Raw genomic sequence first — 19460 nt, 5'->3', positions numbered from 1 at the left:
GAAGTAACGTCACAGACACTGTAGCTTGATCTCACCCATATCACTGGGTGCATCAGTGGGCTTTCCACCATCCCACAACTCTCTTACTTACAGGCATTAACTCTAATAACTTCACAACTCATTAGCCAAGCTGGATGTCATTCTTAACACCACACATCATGCTCCAGGTTGACAATGCAAAAGAAGGTAAAAATTATCGTCATTTTGCTTTAATTTTAAATTTTTATTTTCCTTCATTGTGCAACAGATTAAAATGTTTTCACACATCAAGAAACATTAACTGTACATGTGGGTCTAAAGATGCCAATTCGTGACAATATGCAGTTTAACATGTTGTTATGACTTTTTGAAGCGTGCCTCTAAATTGCCTTATACCACACTTCTTTATCCGTTGATGGAAAACCTTTTTCAGAAATTAAGTAAGATACAGTGACTTCATACAGTTGGCACTTGATACTGTAAGATACAGTTTTTCCTAAAAAAACAGGTTAATCTTCTTTTGGTTTCTAGGCTCGTATTGTTATATAAAACATCTCATTGTTATTTAAAACGTGCAACAAAGTGGATACTTCTGTCTTTAAATGCATGATTGCCCAACTATATTTTAAATTTCAAATAAACACTCTTCCTTCTACTTTATCTACTTTATTCAGAAGAACAATTTTGTCTTAATACCATGTTGTCACACAAGTTGTTTCAAAAGCATGGCAAGACCTTGAACTGAAATTTGATTCCAATCATTAAAGCACAATTCCTTTAGGTAAGACCAATGCAGGGAAAATTTAAATGTAATCACATGATAATCCGCCACCCTCTTAAAATGTCTGCCAAATTTCAATTACCAGTTACTGAAAGTTCAAGAAATCTCCTTCTGAGTCACCCAGATTACACTTTTATGCCAATACCAATTATTAAGACAAATAGCTGACTGCAAGACTGGTAATAGTGCATAATCACAGCCTCCAAAAATAATCGCTGTTGTCACTTAGATTATTAAACCTTTTGTCTACAAGACAAAGTATGTAAGACATTTTTCATTAACACCATACCAAGCAGTTAGATTGCTAAAGGAGTGGCCATGCCAACAGCTGAAGAGCTTAAAAAAGCAAAATAATCACCCTGCAGCCAAGGGGAAGATCAGCTGTATTAGATAAGGAATCATAATACACTTATATTCCCTACTGAAGTCAAATCCTTAAGCACATCTGATGGCTGATGTGTTAAAAATCCTGGGGGAAACCTGGGAGACAGAAGTACGGCAGCCAGTTCCATATTACTGCATCTCAAGTAAATCATAATGACAAAAGCCCTGTAACAAAGATGGTCTGTACAGTGTACCTGGACCAATGACAACCTATAATTCCAAACAATCTTGCTACTAATTTGAGTGGATTTTCGTTCCCGACTTTATTTATGTCTGTATAAATAATTACCATTACTTTCCTTTAAAATTTCAGATATTGTATACACTGATGGTAAGCAATGTGTTGACATGAACTGAAATGAATAGTAGTATACGGCATTCAGACCTAGGAACAGCTGGCAGTGACGAGTGCAGAGCACGTGTCACATTTAATCTGTGGCAACTTTCCTACTGTGAAAACAAAACATGCTGTTGATAAACACTAACGCTTTTGCAAGATGTCTTCACGTTTGGGTGTAAATCCAGTAAGAAACCACAAAACAAATTGTAAGTTGTCTAATACCTGACAACCTTTAGTCTCCAACATTAATTACACCCAGGTTTACTCATAAAGGATGTGCTACCTTCACATTGCCAAAAATCTGATTCCTGCACACTGCCAGCCCATCCTGGGACAGGATGAGAAAACAGGAGGCTACACAAACCTGTATCCATATCAGCAGAGATCAATAACAAAAGCCTCTTAATATAAGCAATCAAAACCCACAATAATTAATGGCACTTAAAGTCTTATGCTTTAAAGTTGGACAAGCTACAGTATCTGACAGTGTCTTGGAAACATCAGTAGTTTCAGACCATTGTGCTTTCAACTGGAAATCAGAGCACAACAAAGTACAAGAAGTCATCAACAAGAATTCATTCAAAGCCCTGGGATATCTGTTCACTACAAACAAGATCTTCTGTTGATAAAGCAAACATCCAGAAGGTAAAAGCCTTCAAAAAAATCTTCAATATCTTGGAAACTAAAGGCGGTGGAAAAGAGGACATTTCTAGAAAATTTCCACCCGGCAAACTTTACAAAACTTTTTCCAATTATGTTTTTTTTCCCACAAATTAGACTTTGCTGAATTAAGGGAAATGTTAACTTTTCATGCAAATCTAGAAATAACAGGAATCTTCAAAAAAACATTACATTGCTGCAAGCTCAATCCCCCAATCTCTTCTGAATTCATGACTTGGAACAAAAAATAGCTTGTTAAAATCTGCACAGTGAGGAGCAAGAGAGAAGTAATAGAAAAAATAGTTCAATCACTCATCCTCATTGTGGATGCAAGTGTTTATATAAATGGTAATGAGTCAAATCTGCTCTATTTGTAGAGATGGTGTCAAAAATAATTTGGTTTTCATTATAAAACTGATTACATCTTGTAATATAAATTTTATGAACCACAAAATATTTATTCTGAGGCAGTATAAAGAAATCTTCATGCATCTACAGTGTTACAAATACCCACATGTATTCTTGCTTTTGGACCTTTAATCTTTATAAGGTTTATTTTAATTTTATGTAATCAAACAAAATAGAAGAGAAAGCATAGATGAGGAATAAATCAAACTGCAAAAAGCCCACGGTAACTAACATTATATTTAATAACTAGGCATCGTGAAGCTTCAAGTGATTGGGAATGTACTGTCCTGAAGATGAAAGGGTAGGAGCTGTCTCTTCAGACTTCATCTTCGTCTGTTTACTAAATAAAATCAATGTCCGTGCTTTTGCCATGCTGTTTCATGATTAGCCATAATTTACTTTTACTGATATGATGCGAGCAAGCGGGCAGTGGTTAGCATTGCTGCCCCGCAGTGCCAGGGCTCCGAGTTCACCTCCAGACCTGGGGTGCTGTCTGTGTGGAGTCTGTGTGTTCTCCCCGCGTTTGTAGGCGCGCCTGTTTCCTCCCAAAGTCCAGCGACACACTGGTGGGCTAATTGACTCCCGGTGTGTATGTGTGTGTGTGCGCCCTGCGATGGACTGGTGTCCCGTACAGGGTGTGTGTGTGTGTGTGTGTGTGTGTGTGTGTGTGTGTGTGTGTGTGTGTGTGTGTCCTGCGATGGACTGGTGTCCCGTACGGGGTGTGTGTGTGTGTGTGTGTGTGTGTGTGTGTCCTGCGATGGACTGGTGTCCCGTACAGGGTGTGTGTGTCTGTCCTGTGATGGACTGGTGTCCCATACAGGGTGTGTCTGTGTCTGTGGGTGTCCTGCGATGGACTGCTGTCCCGTACAGGAGTATCCTGCCTTATAGGCCCCTGCACTCCTGCGCCCCTGTGCTGGACAAAGAGGTAAGAAAATGGACGGCTGGATATTAGAGAGCACCTGATATTCATTATACTGTAGCACTATAAACTGTGGAATATATACAGTATACAGAAACGTGCAGTTAAAGTGCACTTTAATAAAATGCAGTAGTATGTATAACACTAGAGACACAAATGCAGCACAAAGCCAGATATATTAAATATATCTGTCAAATACATTAAATTAGTATCAAAACAGTTTGGATGGTACCGACAATCTTCCCTAACTGGATTAAAATAACGCATGGCAGAGTTGTTACTGTCCTCCAGGTTTGGTCAATTTAATACGAACACTCTGTCCCCAAGACAGAAACGGAGGACAGGTGACTAGCTCTCAGTTCACATCTGCAACCAAACCACCATCAATATTCAGGATTCCTCACTGCAGATCACATCAACACATACCCCAGATTATCTCACTCTTAATTTAACACCTCCATTAATTTACTCAACTTTACATTAGCTACAGTAGCACAACAAGTTACTCCACAGAATATATACTGCTGTGTACGGTGCAGTGTAGCTCTACAATCACCACAATCAAAGGCATTGCAAGATTCAATTTTTGAGGCACATTTTCTGTCCTTCTCTCTCCACAAGGACATAGCCTGAAATACACGCGTCCTAAGCTTTACTGCACAGCGCTAACATAACATTATTAAAGGGGCTAAAAACTGCCTCAGACCAAAAAAAAGCCAAGATCATTTTGGCATTTTGAAATTTTCCAAAGATTTTGCCTTGAAAAAACACTGCCACTCTGTTATTATCTGTTGTGCAGAGTGCATAAAATAAAACATGACATTGCCTAGATAGGCCCTGGCATTAAATCTAGCTATAATGTAGTAACTTGAGAAAAGTGTCAATGTGCTTATATTCAAAGCCTATGGGTACAGAACCTTGAATTCCCTATAAATTTTTCCAATTTGAAACCCATATATCTTCCTCGGCTTGCTCCTTCTGCGCTTTCAGCACTGGCAGATATACACTCACCATTCAGGACATAATTAAAATCTCTAAATCAAGCCACAATTCCATGCCATGTGAGCAAATTAATCCAAAGGAATAGCCCTGACCGAAGAAATAATTCAACGTAAAAGCTATTTTCCCAACACAAGCACACAAGTTTGAGCACAAGGTGACATGAGCTAGGGAGAAGTTACAGTATCCTAAATATAGTTTTTCCTCACACAAGCTCTGTATTTAACCAATAGAAAATCACTTTTAAAAGCTAACACATACTATCAGATGTTCTTTATTCTACCCCTTTTTTACTGACGTTCTTCAACACTAAATTTGACTAAGCCTATTTGATGAACACTTCTAAAAGCTGCAGATTTTCCACTGCCTGTTAATTTTATTAACTGTTTTCTACCAGACATGTAAATAAATGTACAGTAGGCCTGGTATCAATCACACATATAATGAGTGAGGATATTGAACAATATAATAAGGTAATGCCAAGAAAAGCTATCACATAAAGTACAACAAAGTTATGGGATAAATATTCCATACAGTATCTACAAAATAATACAGGCTAATCATTTATTTTTATTTTCTTTATAAGAATACCATGTGAGAACATTTGAGATAAAACACAAAATCCATCTTAAAATAAGAGTCGGCCTGTTTGGTACACAGAGACCCTGCTGGAGAAGCACACGATGCTACCAAGAGCAGTCACATACAGCACAGCGACACTTGTAATGAGCTATTAAATCCATGAAAGGAGAAACTTGATTTGTCTCATCTGCTTTTTGCCTTTTTAAAGTAAAACGATTAACGAATTTTAATTTACTTCTGGCAGAGCTTTTACTTTCATTTAAGTGAAGCACAGGAAGCACATGGCCAGGGCAAATACCTAGTTCTGTGAATTATTAGTTCTGATCCAAGATCACTGATTTCTCAATAACTGAGATACTATAGTACCACATTTTTTATGTTTTTAAAAAAATGTATGCTTAATGTGTTTGTCACTTATCATTTACAATAATACAGTAATCATCCACTGTAGCTAGTAAATACAATTGAACAGTAAATACAGGTCTTATTTCCATGTTGGTCACCTACAGAAATTTCTTTAAATTAGTTGTTCTTCAATCACTTGGCGTACACCGGGATATATTTCTAACGAAGAGGTTACAATGGGGAGCTGCAACTTGATGTGAGTGACAAAGGAACAAGTAGAGGTTAATTTAAAGTTGAAAAGTGGAAAAAAAGAAAAACGTGTTTGGCTGTGGAGTTTTCTCGTAGTTTCTTTCTCAGCTCATTTGTTTTTGATTATAACTTTGGAATTGAGAAGTGTTACATTAAAACTTGTTTACACATTTTATGAAAATGTCTATGTCATCACAAGGGCTCCCGGTGCTATCTAAATGGAGTCTGTATGTTCTTTTTCATGTGGGTTCCAGTTTCCTCCCACAGTCCAAAGACATGCTGGTATGTTAACTGGCGTCTGGGAAAACTGGCCCTGGTGTGAGTGTGTGGGTGTGTGTGGTCTGCGTGTGCCCTGCGATGGACTGGCGTCCCATCCAGGGGGTACCCTGCCTTGCGCCCGCTGCTTGCCAGGATAGGCTCCAGCTCCCCTGTGATCACGAACTGGAAGAAGAGGTTAGAAAATGGATGTATGGATGAAATGAACTTATTAAGGGAACGCAACCTGAAAGTTTTGTTAGTCACTAACCACGGTTTAGGTAACACCACTTTCATCATGCACAGGAACAATAAAACACAGGCAAATCATTAAACTCAAAGAATGAGTTTCAAGTAATGACTTGAAACTGGTAGGAAGGTGCAATGGCAGAAGGGAAACTATGCAGCTGATCTTTGAAACACTTTGCTGTTTCTCTTCTGACTCTCCTTTCAGCAATAAGAGACCCCTGGATGCATACAGAACAATATGGCTAAAAATATCCTTTGGCCTCACAGAAACTAAACCTAATTCTGTCTGTACTTAGTTTGGGTATCAGCAACTGGAAGTGCTCCAAGGATATATTTATAAACCTAATCAAGGTAGCATCATCTTCAGATGGTGTGAAAGTCATCTTTTGCAGTCCCAGGGGCACCAGCGCCGTCACTTCCAGCTCATCACGTTTTCATGAAGCTTGCATTAAGCTAGAACAGGCTCTGGGTATTCCCATCCCTACCTGCCTTTTAATTTGACAAGGACATTCATTTTCACGCCAACTTCAACACAAAGGTTTGAGCAGATTTATCAAACTCTCAAAAAAAAAATCTTTTACAAAAACACACCTGTCAGATGTCAAAAGCAGGATCATATTTTCTTGAAAATGAGCGATTTCTTTTTCCACCATATGCAAAGCCCAGCACAGGCTCTACTGCATGTAGCTGTATGGTCCCAATAGCCTCATGTAGGTCATACTGTAACTGTTCTTTTCACTCATGGACAGAGACCAGCTTGTTTCCTCATCAGCTTATTGCGGTCAGTACTGCCTTCTGTACCACCTCTGATTCACAGCCTTGCAGCTTTCAGAATCAGGACCTAGACGTATTTCACAGTATGATGGACAAAAGTAGCTATACAGCAGGTAAATTACAAAGATAGACAGATTCCAGGCAGTTAAAGTTTACTGTAACTTTACCATAGCAGTACATTTGGAAATTTGAATAACTTGACATGAAACATTTAGATGCTGATAAGTATTTGAATATAATATTTTAAAAATGCTGCAAAATAACTTATCCTGTACGTGCAGTATGTCTTAATAAACCACATATCTCCTGGGTTTCAGACATACTTGCTATGCAATGCAGCATAACAATGTAATAAGAATCAAACTGCACTGCACTGCTTAGAGCTCCAAGCAAGACAGCCTCATCATGTGCTCATGTGTATATGAACACTGACGTAACCAAATTGCACATTATCCTGGAGTGAAGGCACAGTTTTGTGCCTATTTCCCTCATGGAGAAAATAAATCGGCGATCATGAATGATACTCTTTCAATGTCCATTGCATTTTGGCTTTAGACCAAAAAGATGTTTTTTTTTTATTCAGACAGGCAAAGTTTCATGATTTACAGGCTGCATTTTTTCCATTTTAATTTAAAGAATGGGATTCCATAAATAGTTTAGTTTTATTTAAGATCTCTTTTGCAGTTCATGGGAAGCTTTGGAACACCCATCTTTCTTTTGATGAAGTTCAGTTGCTCATTTTTAACCTCTACTTGTATGTGCCAAGTGCCGAGTACAAATTTGCTACACACTTTCCAATTTATCAACCAAGCATGAGGCTTTTAATCATCACAGCTATAATGTATCAGCTCACCACTTCTGTGTTAAAAGAGTTTTAGTCAAACACAATACCAGCTGGCAGCTATGGGTGTCTGGGAGAGATTCTGTCACATTTTGATGAGTTTTTAAGAGTAATATTATAACATGACTGGCTATTCATGGGATGACGTTTTGCGCTGCTCTGTATTCACAGAGAATGTAAGCCTGGTGCATTTTCCAGTGTAAAATAATTTATATAGTACAAGTCATGTTTTATGTGCACAGCATGCATGCTTCCCGATCACTCTTGCAATAGTGGAAGTGGCCTATGGGCCTTGTGGTTGACTCCAGCTCAGACTGTGGATCCTCCCACTCCCTGATGGACCACAGCTGCGGATGAGCTTCACCAAGCTAGATCTAGATAAAGTTCATCACGACGAAGGAAAACATCATTTTTCTCTGGAATACAATGCCTGCTCTAGGTGCTTAACGTCCTTCAAATATTTCAACTCGATTCATGGAATGCCAGGTGTGCATATTTTTAAATATCATTCTGTTTTCATATTGTGTTGACCTTTTATTTTGACTTCTTGGCAAAGTAATGAAGAAAGATGGAGTGCATTTGTATTATTCATGCAGAGCTCCTATACAACCACACCAAAGTACTTTTCTTTCTTAGAAGACTCATTGTTTGCACTGTTAATCCTCAAACAGGGCACAAAACTGCTCTCCACCGTCTTCTTGCCTTAGCTTTATTGAAAAACATACTATAGGAACACATGGCTTGTGGATATCACAAAAACTAATATTTAATGAGTAGCTCAATAGACAAAAACCCACTCGTGGCGCTGGGGGCGCATCGCGAGGGTCTGTCCTGCTCGCTGGTGACTTCTCCATCTCAGCAGCTCCACCAGCAGCGGGGCTTAGTTACTCCCTCGTGTGAACCTGTCCTGCCACGTTGATTGACAAGTGTTGAAAAACAAGACCCTCATCCTTTTTAATGATAGTTTTTTTAGTTTTGTTAATGATAGGCTTGCTTTCCAACGGGACATCAAGAACTGCAACGTGCTGGCGTTCCCTGAAACCTTCCCGAGCGTTCCCGGGAGGATTTTCTATTCACCGTCAGGACAGAACAACGGATTTGGGTAAGAGCAAAGGCGGCGGGGTATGCTTTCAACGTAAACAATTCCTAGTGTACAGACGTGGAGATTATTTCAACATCTTGCTCTACACATCTTGAACATTTGACAATAAAATGTTGCCCTTTCTACCTCCTGAGGGAGTTCACATCAGTAGTTCTCACAGTGGTGTATATTCCGCCGCAGGCAAATTTCACAAAGGCACTGGATGAACTACACTCTTACCTTAACAGACATGAGAATACACATCCTGAGGGGGCATTCATCATAGCTGGTGATTTCAACGGTGCAAACGTAAAGAAAATAATACCTAATCTACATCAACACATCGACTGCCCGACACGCGGAACAAACACGTTGGACAATGTTTACACTCCCTTCCAGGATGGTTACAAAGCCCTCCCCCGACCTCCTTTCGGCAAATCTGATCACGCCGCCATTCTGCTACTTCTCGTTTACAAGCAGAAGCTTAAACAGGGGAGGCCAGCGTTAAGAACCATTCAACGTTGGTCGGATGAATCGGATTTTATATTAAATCACTGTCTTGCTACCACTGACTGGCAGCTGGGGTTAAGGGCCTTGCTCAGGGGCCCAACGGAGTAGGATTCCAAGCAGCATCACCGGCCTTGTCCGCTAAGTGTCAATCATCAAGCGGCAGCAGTGACTGTGTCCAGTCAGCATCACTCATCAAGCAGCAGCAGTGGCCGTGTCCACTCAGCTTTAATCATCAAGAAGCAGCAGTGATCATGTCCATTCAGTGTCAATCATCAAGCAGCAGCAGTGACTGTGTCCACTCAGTCACTTATCAAGCAGCAGCAGTGGCCGTGTCCACTCAGTCACTCATCAAGCAGCAGCAGTGGCCGTGTCCACTCAGAGTCACTCATCAAGCAGCAGCAGTGACCGTGTCCACTCAGTCACTCATCAAGCAGCAGCAGTGATCGTGTCCACTCAGAGTCACTCATCAAGCAGCAGCAGTGGCCGTGCCCAGTCACTCATCAAGCAGCAGCAGTGATCGTGTCCCCTCAGCGTCACTCATCAAGCAGCAGCAGTGACTGTGTCCACTCAGCGTCAATCATCAAGCAGCAGCAGTGACTGTGTCCACTCAGCGTCACTCATCAAGCAGCAGCAGTGATCGTGTCCCCTCAGCGTCACTCATCAAGCAGCAGCAGTGATCGTGTCCCCTCAGCGTCACTCATCATGCAGCAGCAGTGACTGTGTCCACTCAGCGTCAATCATCAAGCAGCAGCAGTGATCGTGTCCCCTCAGAGTCACTCATCAAGCAGCAGCAGTGACTGTGTCCACTCAGCATCACTCTTCAAGCAGCAGCAGTGACTGTGTCCACTCAGCGTCCATCATCAAGCAGCAGGACTGGCCGTGTTCACTTACGATCATCACAAGCTTGGTCTGGTCCAGTATTGGGATGGGTAATGAAAGAGGTGATGATGGACCAGCAGGTGGCGCTTTTCCCTCCTGAACCACAATTCAATGCTTCAGTATGTGAACAGGATATGGTGCCGGAGGAGGTCCTTTGGGAAAGATGTTAAACTGGTGCCTTGACTACTTGACTACTAAATATCTCATGGCACTGCACATAAGAGTAGGAGCGTTAACCTCGAAGCTAGATAAACTCTACTAGAGCTTCACTAACGTCCCGGTGAATCAATGTCTCAGTTCTTCCCCTGATATGCTCTGTACAGGCACTGCTTATGTCCAGACATAAAATGGGAATGTTAATCATTTAAAAGAAATGTATCAGACACTGTTTCAATGCTCTACTTCAACAAAAAGGTATTTCACTTTAAATTACAGTACTACATGTACATACCTTCAGCCTCACACATTTCACAGCTAAAAGCACCTAGACAAAAATCAATTATGCTTGATAACTATCAAAGCCGTTAAAATGGTTTTATAAGTAACATTTAAGCTCTGAGAGCCCCAATTCATTAGTTCCTCTAGTTGAATTTACAACACACCGCAAAGAAAAGGCCCAGAGCAGAGACACAACAGGAGCAAAGGGTGACTAGAACCACCTAGAACTCCACAGGGGGGCTGTTTCCTTGTTAAAAGTGCAGAAGCATTTCTTCCAGAGGCCATTTGTACTTTAGTACAGTAACTCCTCTCATACTTCTGTTTTTATAATGTGATTTACTAGGCATATGGTTCTTTATAATGTATATCACTGACACATCTGCACACTGATAAACTACTTATGAAGAGTTTGTAAAACTGTAGTAAATATATAAGTTTAAATATTTTTGAATATGTTGCAATGAGTTTAACTTGAATTTCCTGTCTCTCACATGATACAACAGGCATCTCTGTTTTCATTTGAGCGCTTCACTTAAAACAGCAATACTTCAAGGGTAGTGGAAAACTACTGAAACAAAAAAATAATTATTTATGATGTGCCAGGTGAGGTCAAGGCTTTGCAATATGAATTAACCCGCAGCTTCAATATTAAAGATTTTTTCATTTACCAAAACCAGACCTGGAGGTAATTACTTATTGACTGTAATAAATCTGTATCACTTGATGTTTTAATTGAGTTTTTACTGTAGGTAACTGTTTCACTTCAAGGACTGAGGTTAAAAAACACATTTATGAAAAAAATAACACTGAAAGGAAAGATAAAGTACTTTTAACTGAAAATAATAGAAGAGAGCAGATAACATGTTTAATAGCAACGTTTAACAGTGTTCTGTGCAATGTAGTACAAGGTATTAGCTTCCTTGAGAAACTGCAGGTCTGTGTCCAAGAGGCAGCTCGTTTCACCCTCCTGCCTGCATGTCATTTACACACCTGCACACTTCTGTCAATGTTGTAGAAAAACACAAACGCATAAAATCAGAGAAACATCCAGACAACTACAGAGAAATTAAATAAAGAAAAGAAATAACATTTAGAGCTAGATGTCATATATGACCATTCATGGAAATGTTTTGCAACTTTCCAATTATCACTCAAAATGATGGGTATGTTTCTTCAAGATTTTGCTCAATTAAATTTCATACCTGCTACGTCCTCTAAACATGAAAGGTGTTATGTCACCAATGGAAAGTATTATCCATCAATTCTGTGACTGAATATATCACTGAAATACATCGTTTTTTGCATTTAAAAACATGGCACATCGTTATACATGCTCATCTTCTGAATTTTGAGCATGCTATGTTGTGAAATGTCATTTACTAGGAAAGATATTAATGGTTTTGAGCAATTCTTTATCACAAAAGTTAATCCTTAAATACTGGAAGGGCGAGAAACAGTCAGTCTGTGCAGAATAGAAAAACAAAATGCTATATGTATTATAAATACAGACTGGCTGCACTAGGTTGATAAAAGTTGCTTCCCTGAAACACAATGTTTCATTTTAAATGATCAAACTGAGGAAGTTAGAAAGACATAATATAATTAAAATATTAAAAGTGATATTAAATATATGTGTACATAATTACATAGAGCCCACAGTTGTCATGTTTATGGTTATGTATGAATGCTCAACTCAAACATTTTAGAATTCATAAAACTGAATTTCATCACTGAAATCTCTTCCATTTGTTCTTGTAAATCCAGCCAGGAATTTGACTGAAGTGGGCTGAGTAAAGCACTTTGCTGAAGGATAACACAGGGTGACCGTTTAACCGTTACTTACTATTAAAGAAAATAAATACTACAAAGACATTTCTGCATGGTTTAGAATGGACTTTTCAACAAACCCTCCTTGTAAACAACACATGTAACACCAACTAAAAATCTGTTTTTAAAAGATTTAAGAAAGCAAAAATGGTACGATACAGACTTTCATTTAAAAGAGTGTCTTCAGATATCTAGGCCATGTGAGTTATCTGATACATTCTGAAGCCATTGCTACAGTGTAGAAAACAGTTGGATTCAGTCGCCCTGCTCTACGTTGCTTCAGACCGACATCGCTGATGAACCAAGGAACTCGGCATAAACAATCCTTGCTCTCATGTCATTTTTCAAGGCACCAAAAGCCAGTAGGTGGGTTGGTTAATTATTTTATTCCGAAAATGAAAAACATTGTGAAGAGCAAAATCTAACGTGAAAAATTCGTCTTCTTGTAGACCGTGCTGTTACACTTAGATTATGGATCATTACACCCCAGCACTAAAGGTGAATTCTTCTCACCATGCAATACATTGCTGATTGAACCAATTGATTAAGGTGTGATCGCTAACTTTAACTGTTGGAACAGTGTGTGGGGGAAAAAACCCTAATTTGTGGTTTCTGTTCCATGAATTAGATTTGTGGAATAGGGACCACAAATTAGATTCTTCCATTATTTCTTATGTGGAAAAGCCTCTAGCTTTAAGTCACATAGACAAAGTTTATCCCCTTATGGTCCTGAATCCTTCATATCTACATTGTTCCAATAGGAAATATATGACATTTATATGTAATTTCACTAAACGTTGCAAATTTCCAGCCACTAAACCCCAATGTGTTGTGTAATTGGGGAGCTCCTTACTTGGAGCTAAAGAAGGCCAGAATGTATACAGATTCTAGATCACCAATGTTCTCTATAATATGAAGTACAAAATTGTACACAATATTCTAAATGATTTGTTATTAGTGTGTTGGCCATTAGATGAGCAGTTCTCTAGTCCATGGGTATTATGATATTACTCCTGTCTTGAGCGACTGCTGGAAGAGTTGACTTAATGGCTTCTTAATGAACATCTCGTTTCCCTGAGTACAACTGCTATGATACTATCGGGTCCTGGGTACATTCATCTTGAGTGCTTCTAGCATGTATTGATCTTCATTAGTTATGAACAAGTAATGGGTTTATTCCATGCTGAAAAGAGAAGAAAGAAAACACAACGTTTCGGCAGAGGAGCCTTCTTTGTGCATGAAGCCTACGCATGCTGACGCAGCTACCCACCTGAACTTCTATAATTAAACTATCAAATACAGAACTTTGTCCGTCCACTGCCTGAGGCATGTCGCTGACTTCATTTGTTAACAATATAAGGACAAACTTTAGAATATAAGCCAGTTCCCCTGCATTGCCAAGAACTTTCCATTCTAGACTTGAACATATTGTAACGCAACGGGGGCTCAGGCGGGCGCCCTTGCCGCATCTGTTCGGCCCCATCCCGACTGGAAGCTCGAACCCGGGACTTCCGCGTCTCTCTGCAGCGACCTAGCCCCGTGAGCTAAAGAGAGATCTCTCTTTAGCTCACGGGGCTAGGTCGCTGCAGAGAGACGCGGAAGTCCCGGGTTCGAGCCACCTATACTTTGGGCCGACCAGATGCGGCAAGGGCGCCCGCCTGAGCCCCCGTTGCGTTACATTGGTGTCAGAAGCGGGGCGGGATAGCCCTTCGCCGGGGACGGCGATTTAAGCGGGGGAGAGTGTAACGCTTACGGCCGACAAGCAGTGTGTGTAAGAGCCGGCGTACCAGAGCAGGTGACGTCACCGCCCTTCCCTGTGATAGCAGGACCACAGCTACTGGGCTGTAAAGAGATCTCTCTCTAGCTCACGGGGCTAGGTCGCTGCAGAGAGACGCGGAAGTCCCGGGTTCGAGCCACCTATACTTTGGGCCGACCAGATGCGGCAAGGGCGCCCGCCAGAGCCCCCGTTGCGTTACAATATTTATTTTATGCCTGATAGTTCTTTTCCTGTTGTAGAACATTTTATGTTTATTTTAATCTTCATTTCAATATATTTTTTTCTCTTGGCCTTTCTAATATCCTTCTTCATTTCTGCTGCAATTCATTGTACTCATTGTCTTTAACTGCATCCCTAATCCTTCAAAACACTGTTCCCTGTGAATTTCAGAAGAGATCCCCGGACCCTCAGATGTCCAGATAGAAGAAAGAACTTGCAGACCTGGTGTTAAACAGCAGGAATTACGTCCCTACACAACAGCCCCCCAGGAAGAGAAAAGATAAACTGATGTACAAAATTACACAGAATTACCCCTTTGTGGGCCACATTGTGCAAGCAGAGTGGAATTTAGTTGTTGGTTTCTTATATGCAACACATTTTAAAAAAAAAAACTCTGAAGATTATTACCTAGATTATTTCTGAAGGTGACCACTCCCACCCAGCGTTCCCAGTGATCGAGCCCCTTCCCTGTGGAAGAAGGCTGAGATGTGTCCAATCTAGAAAGAGCAGTTCAGGAGGAGCACCTGCCCTGAAGCTATTCGGTCTCTTAACGCAACATTGTCATACAAGTATTATTGGTAAATTAGTGGATTCCATCTTCACCATAATGTAAAATAATTTGGTATTTTGTATATGAATGTTATTTATGACTTTTCTTTCTCTTTTTGTGTCTGTTTTTTTTTTGTATCTCAGTTATTTCTATCTTTCAATCACCCCACAAAAAATTCCTAACAACCCAAAGGGTTGGTTTGGCAATAAAGCTGACTTTAAGAAATTGGTATTTATACCTGTACTCTTATCAGCAGTGTCTTGGGATCTTCAATGACCAAGTAGTTAACATCTGGGTTTAACGTCTCTCGCAATAAATGACAGGCACCATACTTGGTTTTTGGGAATTCTAGCACCGAAAGAAAAGTGGCGCCTACTGGTTCATGAACAATTCTTTAAATCACATCCTGTTTTTCTTAGAGGTCTGCTGTCGCAGCACTAAGCAGCCCCTGTCTCGCTGTGGCCCCTCGATCTGATGAGATTAGACTGGAGGCTGGCAATATCAGACATGTCTGGCAGAAAAGTGCTCATAACTGCCAGAGGAGTAACCCACTGCCTATGGCAACACAGTCTGTTAATGAAAGCATGTTAAATCATAGCCCTGTGATGAACTAAACGCTACATTAAACTACACTTAGAATGCACCTACTCGATACTAACTGCAATTTACTTTACTGCAGCAACATGACTTTCAGTAAAATAATATCTGTTGTGGAGCACAGTGATCTTTTAAACCACCTCACAGGAAAACATACAAAGTCCAAGTTTCAAGTATATTGCTTAACTGAACACTTCTACTGTTAATACTCATCACTAAATATACAGTAAATGTAAAACCAGCACAACAAAAAGGTATACAGTACAGCCGAATACCATGGACTTGCAGCTTAGCTTTGCAGATAAAAAGTCACCTATGTCTTAATCATATTGTTTTCAGTAATCTGTTGTAGACCGAGTAAAATTCTACAGCTCAGGCAAGCAGCAAGTTCCAATACACGTTAAATCATACTGTACAACACAGAGCTCAGCAACTTATGTGGCTGGATGTAATATAGCATGCTTGTGGCTGAAATCTGTGCCTGATCAAATGACAGCTTTGTCTGACAATGCATTTTGATTGAATTTAGTCAGGTTAGGCCACATTAAGCTGATGTCAGCCTCTTACTGACTTCAGGACCCTTTATCCTCATCAAGGTCTTCATAAAACAAATACCAACGGCTACAAGGGTGCACGAGAGAAACCTGTGCATGGGTTCTAAAAAACAATGTTTTCTACCTCATCAAGTCACAGCTTTACCTAAAAGATCTATGGCGATTATCACAGGAAGGAATGCAAAAATAATCAGAATGGCTCAATCTAAAACAGACTTCCTACAAAATCTGAAAGAAAAATAGTTTATGCATGAAAAACAGAATGAGAATACACCAAACAAGATATGCCTACCAGACAATCTATATATTTAAAAGATGAATTGGAAACGTTGGTCTGGATGTGAAAGCAAAGTTATAGCCTACTGCAGTTAAAACCGTAATAACATGAGAAACTGGAAAACACAACTGAGCCCATCTGCAAACATGACAAATTGAGCAGAACAGGAATTCACATGCTTTCTTGTCTCCAGTATACCAGCAACAACTTTAAATCCTATTACACTGACACTGCGTTAAGTTACAGTTTATGTTCTAGAGCTCCTAGAACACACGCACTGTACATCTGGTAGCAGACAGATAGCCATTCGCTTGCCACCTGAAATAGAACAAATGGGTTTTATGATGTTTCTACTGAATTCAACTGAAGTAACGTTTTACAGATCCTAAACGACCATCTAAAATGGATGTTTAAAAACAGCTTTTGGTAAATGCCAACTAATTTTCACCTATATATCATTTCTCTGCACCAAACATTTCCTGACACAACACTAAATTAATTAAACCTTCACAGTAAACGGTTAGTATCTCCATACGTAGAAGTGACACTTCCAGTAACATTAAAAAAAAAAACAATCGTTTTGAATTGGATAACTCTGGCTTAAAAAAGTTTCTGATTACGTGGAACAAGCTGTAGTCTGGGGTAATATTTATGTATTATCCAAAAGGTCATGGCCACTAAGGTGAGTTCAGCTGAGGTTATCAACGGCTCCTGGCTGTCAATTATGGACATCTGAGGTAATGAGCACTTAATTACATGTTTTTGTAGTGCCCTATAATCAAAATGTTTTGGAAATGTGTGAGTTCTGTTTTGGGCTATATACAGTAGTAAGACCTTAGTTCCCTGAAGTTCTCATACTCTATGATATAGCTTAGTCAACACTATCAATGCCTGACAAGCAACCTTTCTTAACTTGGATGACTGCAGCAAAGATTACTATTCGGAGGAATTGGACAGGGCCTGGTGTTTCTTCTTCTTTTGTTAGGATACTGACATGAGATTTTGCTTTTCAAAGGTCCACAGCCAGCCAGCCTTGATCACTATGTTGGTGGCCTGGGACACTGCTACTTTTGAAGTAGCTCAGATGATGGAGAAGAAAAAGATTCCAATTTAAACTGTTTAAGATTCTGATAACTAATTGATAAATACTGTTGCTCTCTGTTTGCTCGATGCAACTAATATAACTAAAAAATAAATTGATATTTGGTGACATACTGGGGAAAAAAAAGAGAATCCTGCACAAATAAATTAAAAAAGAAAATGTAGCTGCATAATCATAAATTATAATGGAAAAAAGAAAAAAACAAATAAATCAGTGCAAGTGGTGGAACTTCATTATTAATTTGTTATTTTTAAGCCATCAAGGGGGGTCAAAGATATTATTTTTCCTCCTTGATTGGGTTTGGAAAAGCTATTATTGTCAGACTTCCATTAAGTCGGAAACTTTTCAATTTACATTGTACATAAACCTCGGCTCGATCATTCTCTGCGTCTTCTGGTCAATTACCAGCAATCAGCTTTGCAGACCAGTGTTCTGCGTGAACTGCAGCTTGAGCGGCTCTCCGGCTCCTGCACTGTGGGTTTCAATTAATTTCTATGCTGATTGACATGACTGGGAAAGGGGAAGCAGCTCTGGAACATGAAAGTATTATGAGCCGCCTGCCTCCCATAGGGGAACAAGGAGATGGAAAAGGACTTCTGTACAAATGGGTCAAGGTTATATTTCAGTGATTGTAAAATCAATTGTTTTCACTGACTAGGCTCTCCAGCACTGTAGTACAAGACCTGCATAAATAGAGAGCATAATTAATAACTCTACATTGAAAACATCCCTTCCTTAAACCCCTAATAACTTTGACCTTTGTATATTGTTATATGCCTCAGGATGACTATATATTCTGTACAGCCCATTCTGTAGGATTAATTTCAAATCACAGGTAACTCCAACAAGCTAGTAGTCCAATTTCGCACATCACATTATCTTTAGATAATGTATAAACCCTTACAAATTCAGCAAAGCATCATTACCTATATACATGTAATTTATTTTCCATATTTCTTCAGCACAGCTATTTGCAATGCAAGCACTGCTCCTTAAGTACATGACTTGGTTTTTGATGATCCCTGGCCTCTGTCTGTCTGTCTCCTACACAGAGTGAGGGAATCCTGTGTTTAACGAAACTTACAATGTTTTAGTTTCTGCTGGTTTTAGTGTTTCTGATTATAAAAAAAAAATGTTTCCTGTAAGTGATAAGCACAAGGAGGAAGGAAGTTTCCAAAAGACAAAATGCAAAATTCATACAGGATTAACGCCACACCCCCTCCCTCCCTGATATACTGTATATCAGTTTACATGCTGAAGCTGAGATCAGACGCAGCTGAAGGTGGTCAGCAGTCTTTCTCTTACATGGGTTCCAGCTTATTTCACTGACACACTGGTTGTATGAACCGGTCACATATCCAGTGCGGCAATGAGCACATCTTGCTGTGTTTGGATGTTTATTAGTTTGCAAAAAGAAACGAAAGCAGTTGCGCTGCTTCTTCCCTAGGCTGTCTGCCACTGGTAGCTGGGTGGAGGAGGGAGTGTTATTCTACTCTTGCTTCCTCATGAGCTCCTGCAAACGAATGTCTCCGGCGAGGTGCGGTTTTTGCCCAGTATATCTGATGCCCGTCTGTATCCTCGGTGGTGCCAAGAGTGAAACAGGTCCCTCTCCCTTGCTCTTGCCAGGTCAGCACAAGCAGTGGCCTGTGGCAGAGCAGGTCGGGCCCCTGGGGTCCCCCTCACGAGAACTGGTGCTTGGGCAGGCGCTGAGCCAGCCTTCGATCGAGAAGCAGAAGCTGAGCATCTCGGTTTACAGGCTGATTGGTGGTGAAAAAAAAATCTTTCTTCACTGCAGAGATTGAAGCAGTTCCGTGGACTGATCATGTGCACCCCCTCTGAGATTTCATATAGACGACTCATATATTCATATACAGATAATCGGCA

General features: G+C 40.0%; 1 protein-coding gene across 2 annotated transcripts in view; it reads right to left on the bottom strand.

The window, feature by feature from the left end:
* The window catches only part of man1a1 (mannosidase, alpha, class 1A, member 1), a 196373-nt gene that overhangs the window by 27070 nt on the left and 149843 nt on the right, over positions 1–19460 (bottom strand). The gene's annotated exons all lie outside the window — the stretch shown is intronic.

The sequence above is a fragment of the Lepisosteus platostomus genome, chromosome 3 (assembly GCF_059453375.1).
Source record: "Lepisosteus platostomus isolate fLepPlt1 chromosome 3, fLepPlt1.hap1, whole genome shotgun sequence".
NCBI classification, from domain to species: Eukaryota; Metazoa; Chordata; class Actinopteri; order Semionotiformes; family Lepisosteidae; genus Lepisosteus; species Lepisosteus platostomus.
Note: the sequence above shows the minus strand (reverse complement) of the source record. Positions and strands in the feature narration are given on the sequence as shown.